We start from the raw sequence: 6000 nt of genomic DNA, 5'->3' as shown, positions 1-6000 counted from the left end.
TTCAGTGCATAGCACCATTCTTGGTCTAGGGAAGTTAAATAAATGTTTCATTATTGAATAGAAAAGTTTAGAAAATGAATGAATGATCACATTACTCCAAAATAAATTAATCTGGAAGTTCTCGATATAAGGAAAATAGACCTACAAATGCATCTCAATAGTCTTTAAGAACCCCCATATATTACAATGCAATAAAAAATCAATATTCATAGTAAGGTCAATGAAACCTCAAGAAAATCCTAAATGGTGTTGATAGAAATGTATGAGATGTATTTTAGAAAGATATTTATCTGAAAGCTAACATGAATTTGTTTTTAAAAATAAATAAAAGTCACATGGCGGTGTATACAATTTCCTAATAATTTCTGAAGAATAAACCGTTATTCAAATCCCATTAACTTCTACTAAAGTTTCATTTTTTTAGCCTCTTTTTTAAATTTTGGAAATTGTTTTTCAGACATGAGAACATTAATGTGGGATTCTTAAAAATAATTAGTTATCCAGATTCCTTGCATGGCATATAAGAAAATTTATATTTTCTAACAAATTTCAGCCTTGAGATACAGCTATACCTATCTATCTATATCTCACTAAACAGGTATATCTATCTATCTATATGGGTTGCATCCTGTCTGCACATAATTTCCCATGTTAAAGATTTTGCAGACAAATCCAGAATACATAATACAGAACAGCAAGTGAAATTATGTATCTTAAATTCAAAAACAGAATAGTAAAACATGGCTGCATTACCAGACTGTATGAATATCATTTGCACACAGTGGCATATACACACAGTCAGAAAGAGAAAGATATGGAGGAAAATGACAGTTTAGTGACTGTGGGTACTGGTGACTATAGCAGTGACACATTTTCTACAGAGTTTATAATTCAAATTATACAAGAAACACTGTTGATAATAAAACAGAAAAGAGCTTTACATAGTAGATATACTAGGCTATGTTTAAAAGCAAAGCAATAAATATCATTGATTATTATGTCTAACATGATACTTCGTATACGGTAGAAGCTTCATTCATACTTGTTGATTGATAATTTTGCCAGGCTGCTATGTAGCTAAGCTATTTAAAGATCATCTCTTTAGTATGGATTTTCTACTAGCTACTGCTTTAATGTGCTCTTCTTGGGGAACTGTACATATAAAACTCAATACAATCTCTATCTTTTACAGAAAATTTGAAGGAATGATACTTTCCCCCATATCTCCATGTCTTTTCACTCCATCTAAGTACTCCATCACATGGGAGGAAATGAATAATATGACTTAATAAAGATATATCTTAATTATTAATTGAAGTGTGAAAAACACACTTTTAATTGGAGTGTGGAAAACAGATGAAAGTCAAACATAGGGAGATCAAAGGCACATTATACAAGACGTTCATTGAAAGGAGGTGAGAAATTTTTTAATATAAGAAAATAAGGCCTAAAAATAAGGAACACTTTTATTTTATTTTATTTTCTCAGACAGGATCTCAGTCTGTCACCCAGGCTGGAGTGCAGTGGTGCAATCTCGGCTCACTGCAACCTCTACTTCCTGGGTTCAAGCGATTCTTCTGTCTCAGTCTCCTGAGTAGCTGGGATTACAGGCACCCACCACCATGTTAAGCTGATTTTTGTATTTTTAGTAGAGACATGGTTTCACCATGTTGGCCAGGCTGGTCTCGAACTCCTGACCTCGAGTGATCTACCCCCTCAGCCTCCCAAAGTGCTGGGATTACAGGCCTAAGTCACCATGCCTAGCCTTAAATAATGCTTTTAAAATGTGAGTCAGATCATTTTATTCTGCTTAAAACAGTACAGTGGCTCCTCATTACATTGAAAGTTGAAGCCTCTAAAACAGTGCTTCTCAACGGTTGGAGAGAGGTGGGTTTTACCTCCTCTGACATGTAGCAATACCAGAAGATGTTTGAGGTTACCATAATATTGGCTGTGTATGCTACTGGAATCTAGTAGGCAGAAGTAAGGGATGCTGTCAAACATCTTATAGAGCACAGGACAGTCCCCCACCACAAAGAGTCATCCAGCCCAACATATCCATAGTGCTGAGCCTGAGAAACTGCTCTACAGTGGCCTGAGGCCCTTCACTAGCAGACTCCAATCACTTCTCCTTTCCCATCTCCTCCAATTTTCCATGTATTTGTTGAACTCCCATCATAGTGGCTCCCTTGCTCTTTCTTACACTGTTTCTTCCTGAAAAGGCTTGTACTATACCTGCTCTCCTTACAAATCATTTTTCTCAGAAGGCTAAGTTCTCAGTGAGCCCTTCCCAAATTCCTTGCTTAAAATTTTCATTCCTGTCACTGCCCACATTGCCTAGCTTCCTTCCCTATTACACACTGCATTCATTTATTTTATTACCTACCTCTCCACACCATCTAAAACCTTAAAAGGGCAGGAAATTGATCTATTTTGCTTACTGCTATATTTCTGGCTCTGGGAATAATAGTAGGCACTCAAATCATATTTTCCAATGCATAAGAGGAAGGTACACACAAAATAACTCATGTAAAAAATATTCTGTGTTTACGAACAAAGCAAAAATATATGACCAATGCATTCAACCTATAGAGAGACTGATTTCAACTCAATAAATAAAACTCATTAGACAAGGTTTCAAAAATGGGTTGATGGAGAGTTCTATCTTGAGGAGCTCAAGAAATGACAAAGGAACCACTTAATATGAATGGACAAATGGAATTCAGGCATTAACTCTTCAAGTTTCTTACAAGCTTCAACAAGGTGGTGATAGGCACCAGATTTGAAGTTAGACCAGTTCAGGCTTCGCTCCAGTCCTGCCACCCTCTTACTGTCTGCAAACTCTTGGGCAGATTATTGAATCTCTCAATAATAAAGCCTCAATTTCTTTTTCTGTAAAATAGGGGTACTAATAATATATTTTGCAAAAGATTGATTGGAGGAGAAAATGTGAAATTGTTTGTGAAGCAAACCATATATAGTCACATATATAATTAGTTAATGATTGTTATTAGGGTTATGATAATTAGTTAATGATTGTTATTATGTTATTATAATAAAGTTTCCAAGATATATAATTTATCATTTTTATATTTTAATAATTCTAGATGTTTTATCTTTTACCTCATCACTCACCATATTTTTCATGGCTTCTTTCTAAGGACAGAAGCCAAATCAATCTGAAGTGCCACACTATTTTTCTATCAACCCAGACCCTCTATTCTCAGAATCTTCAGGATAAGTTCTTATTCTCAATAATGTTCATGCCTGCTATATTTTAAATGTGTACAAATTAGAATAAATAAATATTTTATTCACAGAAATTGTTCTTCAGTGCTTCTCAAGGAGTAAAAATTGTATATGAAATGAGATGTCAGGAATTTGCCTCCTTGTCATATATAGCTTTTATTGTGTTGAGGTACCTGTCTTCTTTAATCTGCTGAGAGTTTTTATGATGAAAGAATGGTGAATTTTGTCAAATACCTTTTCTGCATATATTGAAATGGGTTTTGTCCTTCATTATGTTAATGTGATGTACCACATTTATTGATTTGCATACGTTAAATTATCCTTGCATCCCAAGCATTGTGAATGGTGCTATTACTGTGCTGTTAGATTTGGTTTGCTAAAGATTACACCCAAAAACTGTTAGAACTAATAAAGAAATTAAGTAAAGTTATAGAATACAAAATCAACAAACAAAAATCAGTAGTTTATATACACTAACAATAAGCTTGCTGAAAAAGAAATCCAAAAAACAATCTTTTATAATAGCTAAAACGAGTATTTTTAATTATTAATTAATAATTAAGGAGCAAAAGAGCTATACACCAAAAACTATAAAATATTGATAAAAAATTCAAGAAGACACAAATAGAAAGGTTTTCTGTGTTTCATGTTTTTAAAATATGCATACTACCCAAAGCAATCCACAAATTCAATGAAATTCTTATCAATATTCCAATGCTATTTTTCATAGAAAGTAGGTGCTAAGTATCGCAGTATTCCCAACATTTTAATAATTACAATTTGATTCCAACACTACCTGCAATGATTTCATTAGATTTACTTCTTCAATCATGTGTTTCGATAAATTCTGTTTTTTCATAATTTCATCTAGTAATTGACCAAAATTGAAGAATTGGCATAAATATATACCCCTGACTTTTATTCCTCTTTGATCACTTTTTTATAACATCCAGTTTCCAGAATGTTTTTATGCAACTGTTAGAAATCTAATACTTTACTAACCCCTACTCTAAGGTATTTCTATTGATGACTCTAAATCTAGAGATTTAATGCACAACTACTGTGCTGAAAATACATTACCGTCTTCATTCTTTATTACTATATCTTTAGACTTTTTTAATGATCATATTATAATCACACAAATTCAATCCTATTTTTTTTAGCCAAGGAAAGAAAAAAGAATGGGGGTGAGCAGAGAAGAGGAGGAAGGGAGGGAGAGAAAGAGAGAGAGAGAAAGAAACCGAGGATTTCATTGGATTGGTCATTCCCCACTGATATGGCTTGGCTCTCTGTCCGTATCCAAATCTCACTTTGAATTGTAATCCTCATAATTCCCATGTGTTAAGGGCAGGACCAGGTACAGGTAATTGGATCATAGGGTTGGTTTCCCCCAACCTATTCTCATGACAAGAGTGAGTCTCACAAGATCCGACGGTTTTGTAAACATCTGGCATTACCGCTGCTAGCACTTATTCTCTCTCCTGCTTCACCTCTGTGAATCGGTGCCTTCTGCCACGATTGTAAGTTTTCTGATGGTACCCAGACATATGGAACTGTGAGTTAATTAAACCTCTTTCATTTGTAAAGTACTCAGTCGGATATTTCTTCATAGCAGTGTGAAAATAGACTATACGCCCACCGTGATTATAGAGCCAGAGTGAGCTTGAACTGGCAGAAGGGTATTTCCTGTTTTTCTCATTCATTTCCAAGTACTCAGAGTATCCCTAATGACATGAGATTTTAGGGTTTACAGATATATAATTTTGACCACATGACCCTGTTTTGCATGTACTAAATATAATTAGCATACTGTAAATCCTACATACATTTTGTTATCCATGAACATTAAAAAAATTAAAGCCTATTTTTAATACCATATAATTCTTACTTTAGATACTGACTTTGAAAGTAAATCCCACATACAATGTTTCTTCATTACATACATCCAAATTTCAGAAAAGTTAAACGTGTAACATTTTGTATCGTAGAAACAGGAAAATGTAAACTAAAGTGTTGATATAGCCGCACAGGACACAGTATTGTCTTGAAAAACTGGTACTTTTCAAGAGTAGTAACTAAGATATCGGAACTGTCTTTTAGGGTAAAATAAATACTGATCTCTAAAAGTAATGGTTCTTTACCATTTAGTCCAGTATACATTATGATACATACAATATATCTTTTCAAAAACATATGTGATCCCCATCATTACACAATATTACTCACGTAACAAACATGTACATGTACAGCCTGAATCTAAAATAAATAAATAAACAAAAATTATAATGTTTTTGTATCTTTAAAGATAGAAATTAAATAGTCAAATTGCCTCCTTTGTATGGAGACATTTTGTGGTAGGAATAGACACTTTAAATTATTTGAGGTACAAATATTCCTATACTCAAGAAATCTCCAGAATCCAAATTACAGTAAAATTATTTCTGCCAGGACGGATCCAAAACCAAAATTTTTTAAACCATCAGGGCACTCAGTACACATACACACACACACACACGCAAATATATGTATATATGTAGATAGTTATGTATAAAATGTATGCATAAGTGTGTGTGTGTGAGAGTGTGTGTGAGAGTGTGTGTGTATCGTGTATCTCTAAATTTACCACTTTGATAATAACAATAAAGAGAAAAATGAGAAAACAATTATGATGAAGGTGAAATCACCATTTCAGATATTAATGAAATGCAGCTATTTCCAGACTAACATCTTGGTGATTATAAAGCTTTTAAT

The sequence above is a fragment of the Papio anubis genome, chromosome 5 (genome assembly GCF_008728515.1).
Source record: "Papio anubis isolate 15944 chromosome 5, Panubis1.0, whole genome shotgun sequence".
Taxonomy (NCBI): Eukaryota; Metazoa; Chordata; class Mammalia; order Primates; family Cercopithecidae; genus Papio; species Papio anubis.
The sequence above is the reverse complement of the archived record's forward strand: the minus strand, read 5'-3'. Positions refer to the sequence as shown.